Source organism: Hemiscyllium ocellatum, chromosome 46 (assembly GCF_020745735.1).
Source record: "Hemiscyllium ocellatum isolate sHemOce1 chromosome 46, sHemOce1.pat.X.cur, whole genome shotgun sequence".
NCBI lineage: Eukaryota > Metazoa > Chordata > Chondrichthyes > Orectolobiformes > Hemiscylliidae > Hemiscyllium > Hemiscyllium ocellatum.
Window position 1 is genome coordinate 14,872,104 of NC_083446.1, and position 21,359 is coordinate 14,893,462.

A 21,359-nucleotide genomic window follows, 5' to 3' on the forward strand; every position below is an offset into this window, starting at 1 on the left:
GGATAAGTATATGAATAAGAAATTATTGGAGGGCTACGGCCCATAAGCAGACAATGGACTAGTTTAGTTTGGGATTATGTTCGGCATGGACTGGCTAGACAACAGTGTCTATTTCCATGCTGTATGGCTCTATGACAAAAAGAAAGCTCAGTTTAGAAGTATAGAGAAGTTGAAAACTGCACTACAGCTTGATAGGACTGGAACCTAAAATCTTCTCATCTGGAGTCAATCAAATCATGGTCTCCATGAGTCAAGATTCTGAACAAATTCAGAGACGTTATTGGTCTTTTCTCACTCAGCGTCTCAAATCAGGTGACTTGGTTGAAGCCAAGCTTTTACAGTGGCGCAGCATCTCATAACAGGTCCCCATTACTATCAGCCTGTTCTCAACTTTCCTGTAGTACACCTGCTGAACAACGTCATGTTGTCAGTAACCCTTGTCAGAACAACGTCAGTAACCCTTTCTTTACATTGAAACCCGTGATGACATAAGCCATATGGCAAAGCTTCCTGTCAGCATAACTGATTATACATCGATTATTTCACTAAGAATTTGCTTCCATTCAGACTGATGTCGCTTGGTCTAAATCCTGGAATACCCTCCTAACGTCATCAGGGTTGCAACTACGTCATAATGACATCAACTGCTCAAGAAAATAGCTCATCTCCTCCATTGCTGGTGCAATTACACATGGGCAATAAATCTCAGTGAGGGACGCGAGTATCACAGGGATCCTTTTTTTGTAAGTTGAGTTTTCTGATTAGAAGTCTGCAAAACAAGTTGAATGGCAGAGTGAGCGCGTGAAAACAGAAGTGAAATGCATTGGTGACCGGGAGGCATTATGCAGGAAGTGAGTGGAGAGTTGGTGTTGCAAGTGACGGTGCTAATGGGTCAAACTTTACTGTCCACAATTTACACTGACTCCCACATTATGTTTTGTCAATTAACTACAACCATGAGCATCCTCTTGTAACGTTTCCTACGTATGTATTAACACGGCCAGTAGAGAATGAACGCATTCCCTTTATCGAGTTAATTTAGCAGGTACAATGTTACTTTTAAACCAATGCAAAACGGGAATGTCTCATTCTGTGTGTTTTCCGCGGAAACTGTTCAGCTGTCAATTTTCCGTTTATTTTTCTGCAAAACTGGAAGGTGATTGACACTTTCACTGAGCAACATTGAAACAGAAAACAAAACCTATCGAAGCTTGTTTACCAGCTCATTTAGCACATAGTCATCTCCCTTAAAGGATTTTCGACAGCGCCGTGAAGTAACATGCTGAAGAAATGTAATGTAGTTGAACTGAGCTAGACCATATAAAACAAAGAACATTACAGTGCAGGACAGGCCCTTCGGATCGATGTTGCGCCGCTCCATTCTCATCCATATGCCTATACACTCACTAATTAAATGCTCGTAAAATTGGCGAGTCTCCGACTGTTGCAGGCAGTGCATTCCACACTCCTACTGCTCTGAGTAAAGAAACTACCTCTGACATCTGTACTATATCTATCACCCCTCAATTTGAAACTATGTCCCCTCGTGCTAGTCATCACCATCCTAGGAAATAAGTTTTCACTGTCGACCCTATCTAACACTCTGATTATCTTATATGTCTCTATTAAGTCACCTCTCACCTTTCTTTTTTCTAACGAAAACAGCCTCAAGTCCCTCAATCTTGACCGCCCCTCCATACCAGGCAACGGCCTAGTAAATCTCATCTGAACCCTTTCCAAAGCTTCAACATCCTTCCTATAATGCGGCGACCAGAACTGCATTTAATTCTGCATGTAGTGCTGCACCGGAGTTCTGTACAGCTGCAGCATGATCTCATGATTCCGAAACTCGATCCCTCTACTAATAAAGACTAACACACTGTATGCCTTCGTAACAGCCCTACCAACCTGGGTGGCAACATTGAGGGATATATGTACATGGACATCGACATCTCTCTGCTCATCTACACGACCAAGAATCTTTCCATTCGCCCAGTACTCTGCATTCATGTTACTCCTCCTAAAGTGAATGACCTCACACTTTTCTGCATTAAACTCCATTTGTCACCTGTCAGCCCAGTTCTGCAACTTACCTATGTCCCTCTGTAACCTAAAGCATCCTTCAGCACTATCCACAACTGTACCAACCTTAATGTCATCTGCAAATTTGGTAGATTAGAGTGGTGCTGGAAGGGGTGATGAAGGTTTTGTCCGAACGTCGATTTTCCTGCACGTAGGATGCTGCCTGTGCTTTTCCAGCACCACTCTAATCTAGACTCTGGTTTCCAGCATCTTCAGTCCTCACTTTTGCCTTGCAAATTTGGAACCCATCCTTCACAGGTCGTTTATAAAAATGACAAACAGCAGTGGACTCAAAACAGATCCGTTCGATACACCATTTATAACTGAACTCCAGGATGAACATTTTCCATCAACCATCGCTCTCTGTCTTCTTTCAGCTAGCCAACTTCTAATCCAAACCGCTAAATCACCCTCAATATTTTGTGCAGTAGCCTAACGTGGGGAAAATAATCAAACACCTATGTGCACCACATCAACTGCTTTACCCTCATTCACCTGTTTTTCCACCTTCTCAAATAACGCAATAAGGTTTGTGAGACACGCCCTACCCTTCACAAAACTATGTTGACTATCCCATCTCAATCTATTCCTTTCGAGATGATTATAAATTATCTGTCTTATAACCTTTTACAACACTTTAACCACAAACGAAGTAAGGCTCACTGATCTATGATTACCAGGGTTGTCTCTACTCCCCTTCTTGAACAAGGGGACATTTGCTATCCTCCAATCTTCTGGTACTATTCTTGTAGACAATGATGACATAAAGACCAGAGCCAAAGGCTCGGCAATCTCCTCCCTGGCTTCCCAGAGAATCATAGGATATATCCCATCTGGCCCAGGAGACTTACCTACCTTCACACTTGCCAGAGTTCTTAACACCTTCTCTTTGTGAACCTCATTCCCATCTAGTCTAGTACCATTGGTCTATATAGAGTCCATGTAGTCCATCTAGTATCATTCAGAGTTGGTCTGAACAATTGTTGCACCTGATTAAGTATGCACTCGATGAAAAGGGATCATTCCGTCTTTGTACTGAATAGACCAGAGATCTTTTCCAGCGTATCATGTCTGATACTGACAATTCATAAACTGAACTGGTGATATGACTTGCTGAAATTTAAGACCAGAAGACCATAATACATGTGAGCAGAAATTAAGCCATTCAGCACATCGAGTCTGTTCCACCATTCAATCATAGCTGATAGGTTTTTCATGCTCAATCTCCTGCTTTGTCCCTGTAACTCTTGAGCCCCGTTGTTACTCAAGCTCCTATCTTAGTCTTACATATCTCAATGACATGGCCTCCACAGTCTTCTATGGCAATGAATTCCATAGTTTCGCCACACTGTGGCTGAAGAAGTTTATCCTTATCTCTATTGGAAAAGGTCTTTCTTTTACTCTCAGACTTCATCAGGTCCTTGTCTCTTCTACCAATGGAAGCACCTTCCCAACATTTACTCTGTCCAGGCCATTCAGTATTCTGTCTGTTTCAATTAGATCATCTTCCTAAACTGCATTGAGTATAAACACAGAGTCCACCAACATTTCTCATACATTAAGTTTTTCCTTCCTTGTAGAATCTTGTGAACTTTCTCTGAGCACGTATCAGGGTCAGTACATGCTTTTTGAGATATGGAGACCGAAACTGCACGGAATACTCCAAATGTGGTCGGACCAGAGCTTTATAGAAACTCAGAAGTACACTCCTGCCTTTATATTGAAGTCTTCTCAAAATAAGTGACATAATTGCATTTGCCTTCCTAACTCCTGGCACAACCTGCAAGTTTACCTTGAGAGAATCCTGCAGGAGAACTCTGAAGTCTTGTTGCACTTCAGACTTCTGAATTATCTACACATTTTGAAAATAGGTCATGCCTCTATTCTTCCTGTGGAAGCTGTTTTTGCTGGCCTGCCTGTTTGCAGCCATTTAGTCAGTCATGATATTGCTCTTACCTAGCTTAATCCCTTACCCTGGGTGGCCTTTAGCAAACTAGAACATTCTGTATCAACTGCATAACTTCTGCTTTTCCCACATAACCTCTACTTGCTTATCTGCAGCCACCTGTGAGGCAAAACCATAACCCAACCAGACGTTACCATCGGGTGGATGTAGAATCTGGAGTGTGCATTGACTCATGATCTGAGAACAATAGTTTGTTATGGACAGTCTTAGAAGGCCGACCTTGGACTCTGCCTGTTGTATCACCAGGTAGGGCCTCTAGTGACTATTTTGTGGTTTTGCATTTGATTGAGGAATTACCAGCTCAGTGTCTGTTGTGCTTAATAATCCACAGTGATCTGGAGCATTTTGGAGTAGCATTGGATCAATCTTAGGGATGGTGTGCTCCCCATGATGTCATGCAATAGAGTTTGTCAATGCTCAAGGTCTGAGTCCAGAGAATTTCTTCAACACTTCCTACCAAGGTGCATGACCTCGCACTTTTAAATGTTGTACTCCATCTGCCATTTCTTTGCCCAATCTCCAAGCCTGTCTAAATCTTTCTGCAGACTCGTCTTCTCCTCAATGCTACCTGCTCCTCTACCTATCTTTGTATCGTCCGCAAACTCAGCCAGAATGCCCTCCGTTCCTTTATTTAGTTTGTTAATGTATAAAGTGGAAAATGGTGGTCCCAACACTGAGCCTTGTGGAACATCGCTTGCCACTGGGTGCCATCCTGACAAGGGCCATTTTATCCCCACTCTCTGCTTTCCGCCAAACAGCCAAGCTTCTATCCATACTAGCATCTTGCCTTTGACACCATGGGCCCTTATCTCACTCAGTAGTCTTCTGTGCTGCAGTTTCCTAAAGGCCTTCTTGACGTCCACGTAGATAACATCCTTTGACTTTCTCAAAGGATTTTGAAGTTTTGTCAGACATGACCTCCCCTTGATGAAACCATGCTGAGCTTTACCCGAGTTTATCAAGTATTCAGAAATCGCATCTTTTGCAATGGATTGCAGAAGTTTACCCACGACTGAGTTTAAGTAATCAGTCTGTAATTTGCCATACTCCCTTTTTAAACAGGGGTGCCACGTTAGCGATTTTCCAGTCCTTTGGGACTCTTCCTGAGTCTAGCTATTCCTGAAAGATCACGACGAAAGCCTCCCCTATATCTCCCGCCATCTCCCTTAGAATTCTGATGTAGTCCATCCAGTCCAGGTGATTTCTCCATCTGCAGGCCATTCAGTTTTGCCAGCGCCTTCTCCTTGGTGATGACCACTATACTCAGCATGGCCCGCCCTTGAACTTTTGGTGTATTATGCGTGTGCTCCGCCGTGAACACTGACGCAAACTGACTCAGGTCCTCAGCCATTTTCCAGCGGGCCACTCTCCATTTTTGCCTCTCTTCCTTTACCTGAGACAAGTGCTGAGATCCGCTGAAACGGTGTGAACTGCTGATGTTTCGTTTCCTGCTTCGTTCCCTTCCACTATTGTTCGTGCCTTGATTTGAGTTTGAAGAGATTATTTACACCATAGCCATACTCCATTTTTTCGTCGATGAATTTCACGCTGAATTTGCGCCCGTTTGAGGTCATCTGTCCGCACTGATATTTAACATGCCGTCCTGTACACTTCAAACCTGATGATAAGCACCTTGAAGAGGAATTCGATCTACATGTACTGAAGATAAAGTTAAAGCAATTAACTGCGTCATTGCTGAGTTTAACCATGCTGTTTTTTATCCGTCCAAACTCCTATCAAAAGTTGCGAGATGAATGTGACCACAATAGGCCACTGGCCACCCTAAATTGCGTTGAGCGATGTGTAGTTCAGGCGCTTTCGTCAAGAGAAATGCAGAGGACTAGGGGAGGGGGATGAGTCTAGGTGTGTTACTTTTTGGAGGGTCAGTGTGGGCTTGTTGAGCCTAATAGCCCGTTTCCACATTGTAGAGATTCCATGATGATGAATAGTACAAACGCACTTATTTGATGATTCATAGGAACAATGTAACACTACAGACCAGAACTATGTCAGGCTAAAAAGAAAAATACGTAACAGTAACCGTGCACACACACTGTGAGCGATCTAATTTTTTTTAAAAAGTGGGGTTTTGAGCACTGTAAGGCATTTTCGCTTAGCTATTTTTACTGATTACAGAGTTCATTGCGCTTAAATGGATATAGAAGGGAGATGCAGAACCACAGTTGCAACTGTTAATACCAAGACTGAATAATGATTGGGAATGAGATTTTGCCCTAATTTCCCTTCCACTTTAGAACATCTCTGCTCTGTAAATGTTGTGCTGAAGCAACGTATATAGGCCTTGTGAGCGTATATCAAAGATTCGATATATGTGACGATCAACTTTTGAGTTTGCGACTGACTCATGCTCTCGTCATTCATTTCCCAATATTTAAGGGCGATGTGTTCATTTCACTTTGAAACGATATCTGGAGCTCCGCATACTTTCTCAGCAATTGAAACGTAAACCAGCCCAATAGCAACAACACCGATCTGTTTGCTTCAAACAATATAATTAAGGTGTAAGGCCAACAATTCGATATTACCTTGGAGTATTACGTGAGGCATTAACGTCCAAATCATTGAAGGTTGTGCAGAGCTTGCTGTCAGCTGGGTAAAGAAAGGAATGGAGCAGCATACATTCTGCTGTTTGACATCTATTATCAGCCCTTGCGGTTCTCTTGGTTCCAGGAAAAAGATGGCCGCTGACAGATGCAGAAAGTAACCTCTTCTCTAATTGTCTTACATCTCATCATTTCTCTGCTTGTTTATCAGGGTATTTCTTTCAGCACTGATGGTCTACCGCATTTTAACAAAATGCGTAATCCCTAGTCGCAAAACATCTCAATATTTTTAACCTTCAATGATATATCTGTTTTACAGCATATTTCATCTACCTGTTATCCTGCCTACATTTAATAAGGAAATACTATATGGAGAGATTGGATTCAAACATGCCCATCAATTGTTTTCTCTGCCCCAGCACCACAGTGAATGAGACAGAGACAAGGAGCGGAATTTTAGCTCACAATCTCCATCTCCCCATTACCCGGCCACTGCAGTTTCAGGCAGTGACTTCCTGCTAATCTCTGAGAGCCCAGATCCTCCAAAACGCACCAAGCCTCCCAATACACCAAGCATAGGCTTGGAAAAACGCAGCGCAATTATCATTCGCTCACCAAATCTTCAAATATCATTGATGCAATCCCTGACTGAGAGAGTCACAAATTAAAATTAGACAAAATTCCCAAGTAGGTCAGGTACCACATATCTTCACTCTGTTGAAAAGCTGATTGCTTTGAATTGGAAAGGGCGCTCTATGACATTCACACGAGGCTGTGACTCGTGTTCCGTCGTTTGACCATCAATTCAACGGACAATGCGACTATCATTAGAAATAAATCAATGTGTGGTGTTATTGGAAGGTGGCAGGAGATCAGCATGAAGTCAGGTCCTCATTCAGAGAGCCAAAGCAAATACGGTGCGCGGAGTACAACATTCTCCCACAATGTAATAATTCTGTAATTAAAAATCATTCTGGAAGCAAGGTCGTGTGCATATTGGAACTACTCTTGATTTGAAGTTTTTTCCATGGGATTTCCCATGTCTTCTAGATAAGAAGGCAGAAAATATTCATTGAGGATTACTTTTGGTACGTCTAGGAAAAGAGGAGGAGGCAGAGACAGGGAGACACGGAGTTTGGAAGAGAGGCCCATTCCAAGTAGCTGTCGAGGGATCTGGACAGGGATCTTCTTAGTAGTTGACGGAACTTGGGAGAGTGTCCTGCTTCACGCCTTCCTTAGCAGTGTCTTAGTAGCAGTGGAAAAACGATTGGGACAAGCGTTGATAGATCAGCTATTTTGTAAGCCTGAATCCAGGAGTGGGAGGAATTGGAACATTTTCACTCAGAGTCGGAAAGGGCTGAACATTTGCCCAAAATGGCCGCCTGAAAGAAGTTCTAAGGAGGACACTGTTTCAGTTCGTTGGAGCTAAAATTCAAATTCCATCATTTTTCTTTTGCATACTTACATTTGAAACATTTAAGGGAAGGGTAGACAGTTTTTTTTCTTTCAAAATTGTATTCCGAGCTGCTTCATATCGGCCTTATGATACAAAATATAGGCCTCAAAGTTTTCCAGCACAGAGCGTCAGCAGCACCAATGTGCACAAACGATGATTTGCGCGGTGTGGGTCTTTTTAGGTAAGTATATATTCGCTAATGTTTAAGAGTCATTGATGGCAGTCATTGGACTGGTATGCTCCATTTATCGAATGTGACAAATAAGGGAACATTTGACTGTCCCTGGAAACTATGTCTGTAAAGAAATATGTTTGGATGCGTCTCATATCAGACCGCTTGGATGGGCTGGAGAGGCAGTTGTAGTCACTGAAGAGATTACAGGAGGCTCGGAGTATGCTGGTTAGTAACTTGAGAGAGATGGTCATTCCACAGGTAGAGTCAGGTAGTTGGGTGACTTTCAGGAGAGGCAGGAAGATAGTGCAGGATACTCATTTGACTATCCCTTTCTCAAGCAAGTACACAATTTCAGATAAGACAAATATGCATGGTGTTGCGCGGAAAGTACTAGCATAGATAAATGACTGATTAACTAATATAATGGTTTGGTTAAATGAATATTTCTCTGGTTGGAGATCAGTGTTGCACGGTGTGCCACAGGGGTCATGTTGGCCCTGCAACTTTCATGACTTAAATAAATGATTTGGAAGGGAGGTGTGATATATCCGAGTATGATGACGACACTAAATTGAGTGGAAAGGCAAGTTGTGCAGAGGATGTGGAGTATCTGCTGAGATATTTAGATCGGTTTAGTAAGTGAGCAAAGGTCTGGCAGATGGAGTACAATGGTGGTAAACATGAGGTTATCCACATTCGAAGTAAGAAAATAGATCAGAGTATTATTTAAATGATGAACGATTGCAGCATGTTGATGTGCAGAGGGGCTAAGGAGTGTTCGTGCATGAATCACTGAAAGTCGATTTGCAGGTACAACATATAGTCAGTAAGGCAAACGGAATATTGGCTTTCATTACCAGAGGGATGGGTAAGAGCAGTGGGGTTCTGCTGCAATTGTATAAAGTATTAGTGAAGCTACACCTGCAGTATTGTGCGCATTTCTAGTCACCTTACTTGAGGAAGGACATATTGGCTTTGGAGGTAGTTTCATTCCGAATGGGTTATCCTATGAGGAGATTTTGAGCCACATGAGACTATACTCACTTGAATTTCGAATGAGAGGGGATCTTTTAGAAACATATAAAATTATGAAAGGGATAGAGAAGATAGAGGTGGTGAAGTTGTTTCTGCTGGTGGGGGAGACTCGGACTAATGAACATGGTCTGAAGATTAGGGGTGGTAGATTTAGGACAGAGAAAAGGAAGAACTACTTTTCCCATAAGTAGTGAATCTACGGAGTTCTGTGCCCAAGAGACCAGTAGAATATTAAATATATTCAAGCCACAGTTGGATGGCTTTTTGTATGGTAGGGGAACTCCTACCATATGGTTATGTGGATAATGCCAGGAAGAGGAGTTTAGATGATGTTTAGATCAGTCCTCATCTTAATGAACAGTAGAGGAGGTTCGATGGGCCCAACGGCCTACTCCTGCTTCTATTACTTTGATACTATGATAGTGTAAGTGGAGTTGGGGCAGGGCAGCCTCTCAGAGGACAATAGCAGTGTCATCCAGGTTTTGAGCACGGCGAAAGAATCATCTGTTAAGAGGAGTTTGTCAAAGTGCCTTTGGCATAGGGGATTCTGCAGGTAGGAGCACAGGCAGGCCTTTCTGCAGTCATGAACGAGACTTCAAGATGCGATGTTGCTCCGTCATGCCAGGATTAAGGTTGTCTCGAAGGCTCTTGCAGTAAAATGTCAAGGGGAGAGTGAGAACCGGAGGCCATTGAATTCATTGGTGCCAAAGACATAGGTGGAGGAAGGGATGAGATTCTGTAGAGTGGTTATAGGAAGTTGCGTGAGAGGTTAAAAGGCAGGCCCTCAAAGGCAGTAATCTCTGGATTGCTTCCGGTGCCACCTACGATAAACAGAATGAACAGGAAGCAAGGATTCCCACTTTTTAAACATTTATATCTCTTCGAGTGGCAAAAACCCCTTTATAAAGATTGGGTTTCACCTGAATGACAGGGGTTCAATACCCGGTGAGGAGATTTGCAAGAGCTACTCGGAGGGTGTTAAATGAGGGTGAAAGGGAAGGGTATAGAGAAAAAGCAGAATATGGTTCGGTAGTTAAAGAAAACACGTTATGCGCACAGAGCAAGTAAGTGCATGGCAGATAATGAGGTGAGTCTGAAGATGTAAACTGTATTTATTTCAATATAAGAAGCCTGATAGGTAAATCAGAGGAACTCTGGACATGTGTGAAAACAGGATTGGAATACATTAGCTATTCCAGAAACATGGCTGGGGTGGTGAGTGGATGTCTGTTGTTGCTGGTTCGATGTTTCAGTGCTCAGATGCTATAGGAAGGCAAGAGAGGAAAAAGAATGGTGTTTTTGATTAAGGAAAAATATTGCTGCTGCACTTAGAGAAGATATTTCTGGGCATCTTGTAGTGAAGCTATATAGTAGAACTGAGAAAAATGAAGAGTATGGTCACCTTGATAAGATTGTACTACAGCCTCATCCCCCTTCCCCATGCACCCATGTAGTTGTACCCAACAGAGAAGGAGCAAAACCTGACCCTCTGTGGCGAAATAAGGCAGGGAAACTGACTGAAGTGTTAAGAGCAGAGCACGGTGGGACGAGTGATTGTAATGTAATTAATTTTAAATCAGTATTTACTGTGAAAGAGATATCGAAACGAGACAACTTCGGGAAAGAAATAATTATGTTTTGAAATCCGTCCAATTTACTGAATCGGAGATGCTAGAGATTTTAAAAAGGATAAAGATCTCCGGAACCGATCAAGTGTATGCAAGGAACTTGCGGGAATCTCGGGAAAAAATTGAGGGAATACGATAGAAATATATAAATCATCCATAGCGATATGTGAGGCGCTGGATGACTGGAGTATGTCTAATAATGTACCTTTACTTAGAAAGTTTGCACCTAGAAGTCTGGGAACTATAGACCTGCGAGTCTGACATTACTGGAGGAGATTCTGAAGGACAGAATTTACATACTTTCGGCGAGGCAGGAAGTGATTAGGGATCGCTATCATACCTTTGTGCGTGGGAATTCGTGTTTTTAAAGTTTGTGACGAAAAAAAGGTGAGGGCAGTGCGATAGACGTTGTCAATATGGACTTTAGCAAGGCCTTTGACAAGGTTCCACAGGGTATATGGGTCAGCAAAGTTACATCATACGGGATTTGGAGAGAGCTTGCCAATTGACATCAAAATTGACTTGACGGTAGGAGACAGAGGGTGGTGATGGAGGGTTGTTTTTCAGGCTAAAAGCCTGTGGCCAGTATTGTTCCGTGGGGATTGCTGTTGGGATCACTGTTGCTGGTCATTTATTTCAATGATTTGGATGATAATTTATGAAGCACAGCACGGGTCACACCAACATTGGTGGCATAACCGAGAGTGAAGTATGCAAACGGGTATTGAAATGGCAGCTAGAGCTTAGTTGGATAAAAATACGAGGTGTTGCATTTTGCGAAGACATGCAAGGGCTGGGCGTACACAGACAATGGTCGGGCCCTGGGAATTGTTGTCACACAGAGACCCATCGATTCAGGTACATAGTTCCTTGAAAGATGCATCATAGTTGGACAATGTGGTTCAAAAGGCTTTAGGCACTCTTGCCTTTATTGCTCACACCTGTGAGTGTAGGGAGTTGAGACATGTTTCGAACGTACGGGATGTTGGTTAGGTCACTTTTGGAGTTCTGTGTAGAGTTTTGGTCTACTATCTTACAGTCTTGCAACAGGGAGGATATTATTGAATTGGAAAAGGTGCAGAAAAGATTTAAAGAATGTTGCAAGGCTTGAGTTTTCAGGAGAAACTGAAAGGCTAGACTTTTACACTGAATGGTAGAACGTTGGGATTTATAAATTCATGAGTGGGAAAATAAGGTTTAACAGCAAAGGTCTTTTCCATAGGGTAGGGAAGTCCAAAACTACAAGGCATAAGTTTAAGGTGAGAGTGGAAAGATTTAAATGGGACTTGAAGGACACGCTTTTCACATAGATGTTCGTATGTGTAATGAACTATCAGGTGAAGTCATGGATGCAGTCACTGTGACGTCATTTGAAAGACATGTCGACAGGTACATGGACAGGAAAGATTGAAAGTGATGTGGACGAAAAACAAGCAAATGGAAGTGATCTAGTTTGGGGAAACTAATCAGCATGGATGAGTTGGAATGAATGTCTCTTTTCGTGCAGTATGACACTATGCCTATAGGATCATCACCACGCAAGTGCAGGAGAGACGGTTAGACAGTTCATTATGCTTGTATCGTTTATGCAATGTCAGAATGACTGTGCAGGATGCAATAAAACAGCCTGATTGTCAGCCATATTACACTTTCCAGCATTACCTCTAAAGATGCTTTGCAACCTGTTACAAAACTTTTCTCTTCGAACTCATTTTCTCCCTGGATTCGGTCCTGATTTGAAGCTCTGATATAAAAGTTCCAATCTTACTGCAATTGTATTTGGAGTTTATTTAAAGTTCAAGCAAGGGGAAAAAGAAGAATTGCTTTGCGCAGACATTTGGCTCTGGAGCCCTTCCAAAGGGGAATTGCACCTAGGTCATAACATTGAGAGTGTCAAATTATAAGCACTAGATCATCAGTAAAGATGATTGAAAAGGACAACTCGTCCTATCGACCCACTGAGACCATCTGGTATTTTGCACATTTCCTATTGTTTTGGCAGAGACAGGTTTATCCTGCGAAGTGATCATGGAGAGCCAGGAGAAAAAAGGTTGAAACCAGGACCTTGTAGGTGGCAATCTCCAGATTACTTCCAGTGCCACGTGTTCGTGAGGGTATAGACATAGCAGATCGATGCGTGAGTAAAGAATTGATGCAAGGAGCCGGGATTCAGATTTTTAGATCATTGGGATCTTTTCTGGGGTAGAGATGACCTGGTTAAGAGGGATGGGTTACGTCTGAATTGGAGGTAGACCTTTTTTAAATTAGATTACTGACAGTGTGGAAACAGGTCCTTCGGCCCAACAAGTCCACGCCGACCCTCCGAAGAGCAACCCACCCAGACCCATTCCCCGAGTCTCTGGCGCTGTGAGGCAGCAATGCTAACCACTCTGCCTCCATGCCGCCCATACTTGGCGGGCCAGGTTTGCTCATGCGATAAAGGAGCGTTTAAACTAGAGGGGCGGCAGTGGGATCCTCAACAGCAGGGTTTCTGGAAGGAGATACAGTCATCAGAAATAATAAAGCGAAGGGACAGGTCAGGGTGGAGCACGACTGGTAGCAAGGAATGGGGTAAATTGTACCTATTTTAATTCCAGAGGACTACAGGTAAGGCCGATGGACTCAGGGCATGAATAAATACATGGGACTGAGACATTACAGCGATTCCAGGAACATGGTTCAGGGAGGGACAGGATTGGCAGTGTGATGTGCAGGGGTGCAAGTGCTTTAGAGTTGACAGTGTGTTGCTGGAAAAGCACAGCAGGTCACGTACATCGGAGCAGCAGGAAAAAATGACGTTTTGGGCCGGAGCCTTTCATCAGGAAGTGCTTTAGGATGAACAGAAGGGTGGAAAGAGGGAAGGGGAAGTTGCGTTTTTGGTTAAGGTGAGTATCACAGCAGTAATCAGAAATGAAGTAACTGAATAATCATCTATTGCGCCTTTGTGGGTGGAGCTAAGAAATAAGGAGATGGTGACGTAATTGGGGCCTCCAAATAGTAAACAAGAATTAGAGGAACAAATATGCAGGAAGACTGGGTAGGCTTACAGGAGCAATAAGGTTGTCATTGTAGTGTTTTTTTTATTATTCCTAGCATAGACCTGGACTTCCATAGCGCCAAAGCTTTAGTAGATGGGGTGCAATTTGTTAAGTGCGTTCAGGAAAGTTTTGAGAAACAGTATATAGGGGGTCCTACTTGGGAAGTGGCAAAACTCGACCGACTCTGAGGAAATAGAGCAGGACAGATAAATGAAGTTACAGTGGGGAACAGTGACCAATTATAAAATAGTTATGGAGAGGACAAATCTGGTCCACAGGTTCAAATTCTAAATTGTGGCAGGGCGAAGTTTGATGAAATTACTCAGGAGTTTGTAGGGGTTCGTCTGCAGGCAAAGGAGCCTCGAACAAATAGTCGACATTTAAAAGTCAGATAGCTAACACACTCTCTCATTGTTACAAACACTTTAGCTCACATTCATTTATACGTACACCCCATCTCACACACAAATATGCAAATATGTCCTCTCAGCCACCCTTGCACACTGTCAAACTCACTCTTAGACAAACTCTCATGCACACTTACACGCTCTTGCTCTCACATTTATACACACTCTCCCGCTTGCCCTCTCTAATGCTCACACATTTTCTCACACCTTCACTGTTACATATCAAGCTCATTCTCAGACAAACTCTCATTCAAACATACCCACATTCGTCCGTTAACCCACGATCACTCTCTCTCACTCATTCACACTCTGTCTCTTGCAATCGTACATCCTCTACAACACTAACGTATTTTGTCACTCACATACATGCATACAGTGAAATTCACAGTCAACCAACTCTCATTCAAACACTCATATACTAAACCGTCTCACTGATTACTGAGGTGACAGTGGTGTTGAACTTTAGGACCAGTGACCAATTTTAAAATAATTATGGAGAGGGAAAAATCTGGTCCACATGTTCAAATTCTAAGTTGTAGCACAACGAAGTTTGATGGAATCAGACAGGAGCTTGCAGGGGTTCGTTTGCAGGCAAAGGAACCTCTGGCAAACGGTAGGCATTTAAACGTCAGACAGCTGGGAGATCAAGGTCTACATGTTCCAGTGAAGGTGAAAAGCAGCATTGACAGGAAGACGGAAGCCTGGATGACAAGAGATACTGAGGCTTTGACCAGAAAAGCGAAGGAGGTATGGTTCATGTGCAGGCAACTGGGATCAAGGGAATCCCTGTTGATATATAAGAGATACAAGAGTTTACAAAAGAAGGAATCAGGAGGGCAAAAATGGGGCGCTAGATAGCCTTGGCTGAGAAGATTAAGGTGAATGCTAGGAGGTTCTTTAAGTCTATTAAAAGACAAAGAATAGCAAGAGAGACAATAGGACTTCTCAAGGACCAAAGTGGACATGCAAGTGAAGAACTGAAGGAAATGGCCAATGTCCTCAACGAATATTTCTGCTCTGCATTTACCGTGGAGAAAGACTTGAAGACTTGGGAATGTAGAGAAATTTAGTGGTCATATATTGGGGACAGAACATATCACAGAAGAGGAGATGTTGAATGTATGAAGGTGGATAAATCTCCTCCTCCTGACCAGTTATATCCCAGAACACTGCAAGAGGCGAGAGAAGAAATTGCAGGGACCCTGGCTCATATTTCTGATTCATTGTTAGCCACTGGTGAGGTCCCAGGAGTCTGGAGGGTAGCGAATGATGTGCCCTAATTCAACAAGAGCTGCAAAGAAAAACTGGGAACTATAGACCAGTTCAAGCCAAACATTTGTCGTAGGTAATTTACTTGAGAAGATTCTGAGAGATAAGATATACGTGCAATTGGAAAGACAGGGATGTTTCAGAATAGTCAGCATGGCTTTGTGCATGAGAGATCATGCCTCATAAATTTGTCAGAGTTCTTTGATGAAGTGATCAGGAACATTGATGAGGGCAGAGCGAGATATATATTCTATGTGGATTTGTTACGGACCAGGCCACGACTCCTTCAAAACATTTCAAGAAAGTAGCCCAGACCCTAACTTTGCTAGTTGTTTTTAGCAGGTGTAATGCAGATAATCCAGAAGAGATGCATTTGGTCAAACCATGTCGTTTTGAACAAAGCAAAATTTATTTCCAAGATTACCGAATAAAACACAAACAGAAGAACAGAATTCTGAATATCTTAACCAATCTGAAAACTCAACAAATCATCCCAGCTTAGTGATGCTGTTTCAAATGCTTTCAATAATCCCCATACACACACCTTGGCACAAAAGGTGAAATCAGACACAAGGTCTTACAAGAGAGATGTCAGAAAGAGAGAGAGACGGATTAGCCTGGACCTGCTTCTTTCAGTCCAGCAGCAATCACAATTGCCTGAGTGCTTTTAGTGAAGAGCTAGACTCGTAAAAAAACAAATCAAGCCATAGAAAAGCTGAGCTGGGAGAACTGGCCGCTCCCCTTTCATTCTACAATTATTTTTACAAAACACTTGAAAACGTTCATCCTGAGGCAGTATCTGTTAGCTATCATCAAATTCGCCTGAAAACAAACCCAGGCCCAGATGTTTCTGAACCTGTGTCCTTTACAACCACCTGAACAAAAAAAAGGACAACATGAATTTGGTTTCAGTAAGACGTTTAATAAGTTTCCATATGGTAGACTGATCTGGAAGGTTACATCACATGGGGAGCTGGCAAAATGGATGCACAATTGCCTTGATGATAAGAAGCAGAGTGTAATAGTGGAAGGATGCTAGATGGATTAGAGGCCTCTGACTAGTGGAATGCCTCAGGGGTCCGTGCTGTGTCCATTGCTGTGTTTTTTATTGTCTATATCAATGATTTGGATGAGAATGTACAAGGCATGATTAGTAATTTTGCAGATTAGACTAAAATAGCCAGTATCATGGACAGCGAGAACAGTTATCAGGAGTTGCAGCAGGACCTTGATCAGCTGGGATGGTGAGTCAAGAAATGTCATATGGAGTTTAATATTGAGAAGTGTGTGACCTTGCATTTTAGTAAATCAAGTCAAGGTAGGAGATTCATGATGAATGGTTGGGCCTTAATGAGTGTAGTGGAACAGAGGATCATTGGCGTTCAGGCAGACTATTCTCTGAAAGTGAATTTACAGATAGATCAGGTAATGAAAATGACATTTGGACAAATACATGTTAAGGAGAGGTGTAGAAGGATATGGGCCATGTGCAGGGAAATGTGGCTAGCGTGAATAGGTATTTTGGTCAGCATGGTCCAATGTGGGACAAAAAGAATGTCTCTGTAGTGTATGATTCTGTGGCTCAATAAGACGAGGCATTGAAATGGAACTGAAGCAGTTGCCTCAGCATGTACAACAGCTATTGTTGTTCATTGTAACATGTTCCATTCTTCTCATTCAGGACAGTTTGTCAAACCCACACTCTCTGTCTGAGCTGTATCTGGCATTCCCTGAGAACTGTCTGATTGAAATATTGTGTGACATAATGCCCTGGGAAACTGTCTTGGGCTGTTTCATGGGATTAACGAGTTTTGAGAAGATTTGTAGTTCAGGTTGAGGTTCTGGACGTAGGTTTGCTCACTAGGCTGGAAGTTCATTTTCAGACGTTTTGTCAATATACTAGCTAACATCGTTAGTGAGCCTCCGAATGAAGCACCTGGTGTAGCCCACTTTCTATTTATATGATTGAGTTTCCCCTGCGTTGGTGATATCATTTCCTGTGGCAACGCTATTTCATATGGTGGCGTCATTTCCTGTTCTTTTTCTCAGGGGGTGGCAAATAGGATCCAAGTCAATGTGTTTGTTGATAGAGTTCCAGTTGAAATGTCATGCTTCTAGTAATTATCATGCTTGTCTTTGTTTGGCTTGTCCTAGGATGGATGTGCTGTCCCTGTCTAAGTGGTTTCCTTCCTTATCTCTGTGTAAGGATGCTAGTGAGAGGGGGTCATATCGGTGTGTGGCTATTTGATGTTCATGTATCCTGGTGCCTAGTTTTCTGTCTGTTTGTCCAACGTAGTGTTTGTTACAGGTCTTGCAAGGTATTTTGTAAATGACATTAGTTTTGCTTGTTTTCTGTCTCGCTCCTTAGCTGCTGTTTTAGTGTGTTGGTGGGTTTGTGGGCTACCGCGATGCCAAGGTGCCTGAGCAGTCTGGCAGTCATTTCTGAGATGTCTTTGATGTAGGGGAGATTGGCTAGGGTTTCTGGATGTATTTTGCCTATTTGTTTGGGTTTGTTGGAGGTTATCTTTTGAAATGCATGGAATTATATAATGTGAACTGAGATAGGAATCGGTGTAGGAACGTCCACAAAGGAAATACGTTATTGTAGACAGAGGAATTTAGGAATGGGATGCAACGCTGGATCATAATAGCACAAACGGTATATTGTAATGTAAATTGAACCATAGAATACTGCAGCAATCGCTGAGATATTATAAGAACCATAACAGTAATAACTAAAGTAGAACTTCTCATAACAGAACATGATGGAGTACTGCTAAGTTATAGTATCATAGTATACCGCTAAGTTATAGTATATTAGCAATGAGGTGATTCCGCACAATCACAAGTAAGGATCCACATATAATAGAAAAATAATATGAACTAAAACTGGGCATATAACAGAAACTATTGAGAAGTGACCTGCTTTAATATTACCAAAGAAATGACTAGATTAATGCGAACAGAGACTGGACCAACAGCTTAAAAATTGAGAACGTGCCTGTTTCAGCAGATGTTAAGAAAAGGACAGTTTCGCTGCCATTTACAGGGCAAGCATTTTTGTTGTCAATGCTGTGGAAACCTCAGTATTAGTTACGTTTTGTGGCATTTACCCTGAATGAATAAAATCACAAAATGTTTGCAACATCTCATGAAGTCATTGGGTTCTCCTTGTCTGTTCTGATCCTCTAAACAGTCAATCGTTTTGACTGCTTTTTCAGTGGATGATTGAATTTCATCTTGAAATCTTCAGTTTATGCTGCCTGCTCTATCCTCACTCTCAGTGCATTGAGAACCGAACCATGTAATATGTTATGAAGTTTTTCTTTTGCTTGTCACTGCTTCTTGTCAATTACTTTCCTTCGATGCCCAGTATCGGAAGGAAAGTAATTGACAAGAAGCAATGTGACAAGCTTCAAGCAACAAGCAAAGGTCTTATTTTCTGACCAAATTTCTCAATGTTTGGAATAAGTCTATCTATCGTCCCACATGCACTTCTCTACCCGAGAAAACTGCCCCAAGTTCTACAACGTGCCCGTGAAATGAAAGCTCCTTGGCTTGATTATTTTATATAGAGTATAACATGCTTTCGAATGCTGCTAAAACATGGACATAACCATCAAGGCGACACCTAACCTTTTTTTTAAGTGTAGGTTTCAAATATCTTCCTTGTTTTTCCGTGAGATAACGTTATGTTTGTACCCATTCTTCTGTATTGTCCTCTACATTAATCCTCCCTAAATTAATTATGTCTAAAGTCTGTGTGCTAATTTTCATGTGTCTCTCGTCCGTGCATTCCCCGAACGTCAACAGATCCTTATGAAATGTTGAACCGTCTTACCTCGGTTCACAATGGTTGCTAGTTACTTGTTACAACTAATAGTGAAGTTGTGCACTGTGTGCTGACGTCTTAACCAAAAATATAAATGAAAGCAGTCGTTCCCGAGTATTCACGTCAAAGTATGATTAAAATAGTAGCAAAGACAATGAGGAGTCATTAAAGTAGGGACAATTGTGTAGAGTCTCATCCATTACCAACACAGATATGATTTCCAATGCTGCAAATGCTGGCTTATGGAGAAAAAGTAGGGACAGTCTCTGCTTGTGATGAACTACACTGTTATTTCAAAATAGTTGGTTCAGCCTTGAGAAGCTGCAAGACCTGTTTCTAAACTTTGTTTCTCGAGTCATTCTAATATTTCTTGACTTACTTATCAAAGTAAGCTGATGTGGAAATTAATTCTCACATGTTTCAAAGATCACTTTATTCAGCCAAGATCAGCAACATGAATTAAGAAAGTTAACGACATACACACTTTTGTCCTATTATTGCCAACACGGCAAAGAGCAACGACAAGGGGGTTTCACTGTTCCCTGGTGTCTCCTTGCAAGCAAGAGATGGATTTGCAAAGTGCATTTAAGTTGGCAATGTAGGTATTTTAGCAGGCACCGTGTACACAAGCTCCCAAACAAATCAGCAATGTGGCCATGGCGCAGGCATCTATTACTGTGATGGTAGAAACAAAATGATATTGGGTAATCCGCAGTGACAAGTCTCTTTTAATTCTTTGAAATAGCACCATGGGGTGCTATATGTGGAATGGTAATGGCAGAAAATCATCAGATTAACGCCACAGGGGAATGTGATGGAACAGAGCCACCGTTGGAAATACAGATTATCACTGTCATTTTATGTGTCCATCAAGAAAATGTAAATATATTAAACTCTAAATATTCAATCACTGAACTGTAACTGTGGCTGCATCGATAACTCTATCACCTCGGAACCGCCCTTATGCATTCTTCCCGACAGTACAGAGCACTGACTGTGAATGTGACCTGAAACTGACTCCAGATTGGATCGAAAATGCTGGGAATTCCAATATAAATTGCAAAACATACAATAGGTCGTCTAGAACCTTGACGTATTTTAAATGAATTATGGACAACCTGACTTATCCTCTTTAACAAGACTTTCTTTTTAATCAGACCATAGATTGGAGATCAGAAATAGATTACATATACCAATAAGTTTGAAGTAATGGCAATGATGGCGATCATTGGTCGAGAGGGTGATCCAAATCGCTTACAAGCAACCAATGGTTTGAGGAAATTGAGGGCTATGGAACTCTGAATAGACTGAAATCGCGCATGACTAAGGAAAATATAATTTCTTATTGATAATAGGATGGCGAAATTATGGAAAAGCATCAATTGTTTTGTAATACAGTATGATATACTTTGTATTACTGATGGACTGGAATTGTGTCTGCCATCATATTGCCCTCCTCTGTCGATTAGTGCCAAAACAATTATTGTTAATTTTTGCTCTTGGACAACAAATATAAATTGCGCACAGAGTGTTTTAGTAATCTCGAGTTAATGGAGACAAACTCCTAAGAGGAACAAATTGTTTTGATCAATTTTGTAGCTGTCACCTAAAAATGATTCAGAAGTGACTGATCAACAATAATAGTTTGTTTTTGTTACCTTGAAACGTTCAAAAAGGATGTTCTGGTCTCAACGAAAATAAAACAGAAATCTGCGTCACAAGTTGACCCTCAATACTCTCCTCTTGATACATTACTGGAGGCTTTCTCAATTGCCACAATAGTCTCGCCATGCTCAACAAATTTCACAGCAGAAGGGCAACCCCATGAGAAGGGAAGGTTTGATTACTTCCATGCCCCAGTAACATAAAACAACAGTAACATACCGACCAATCTGATATACAATCTG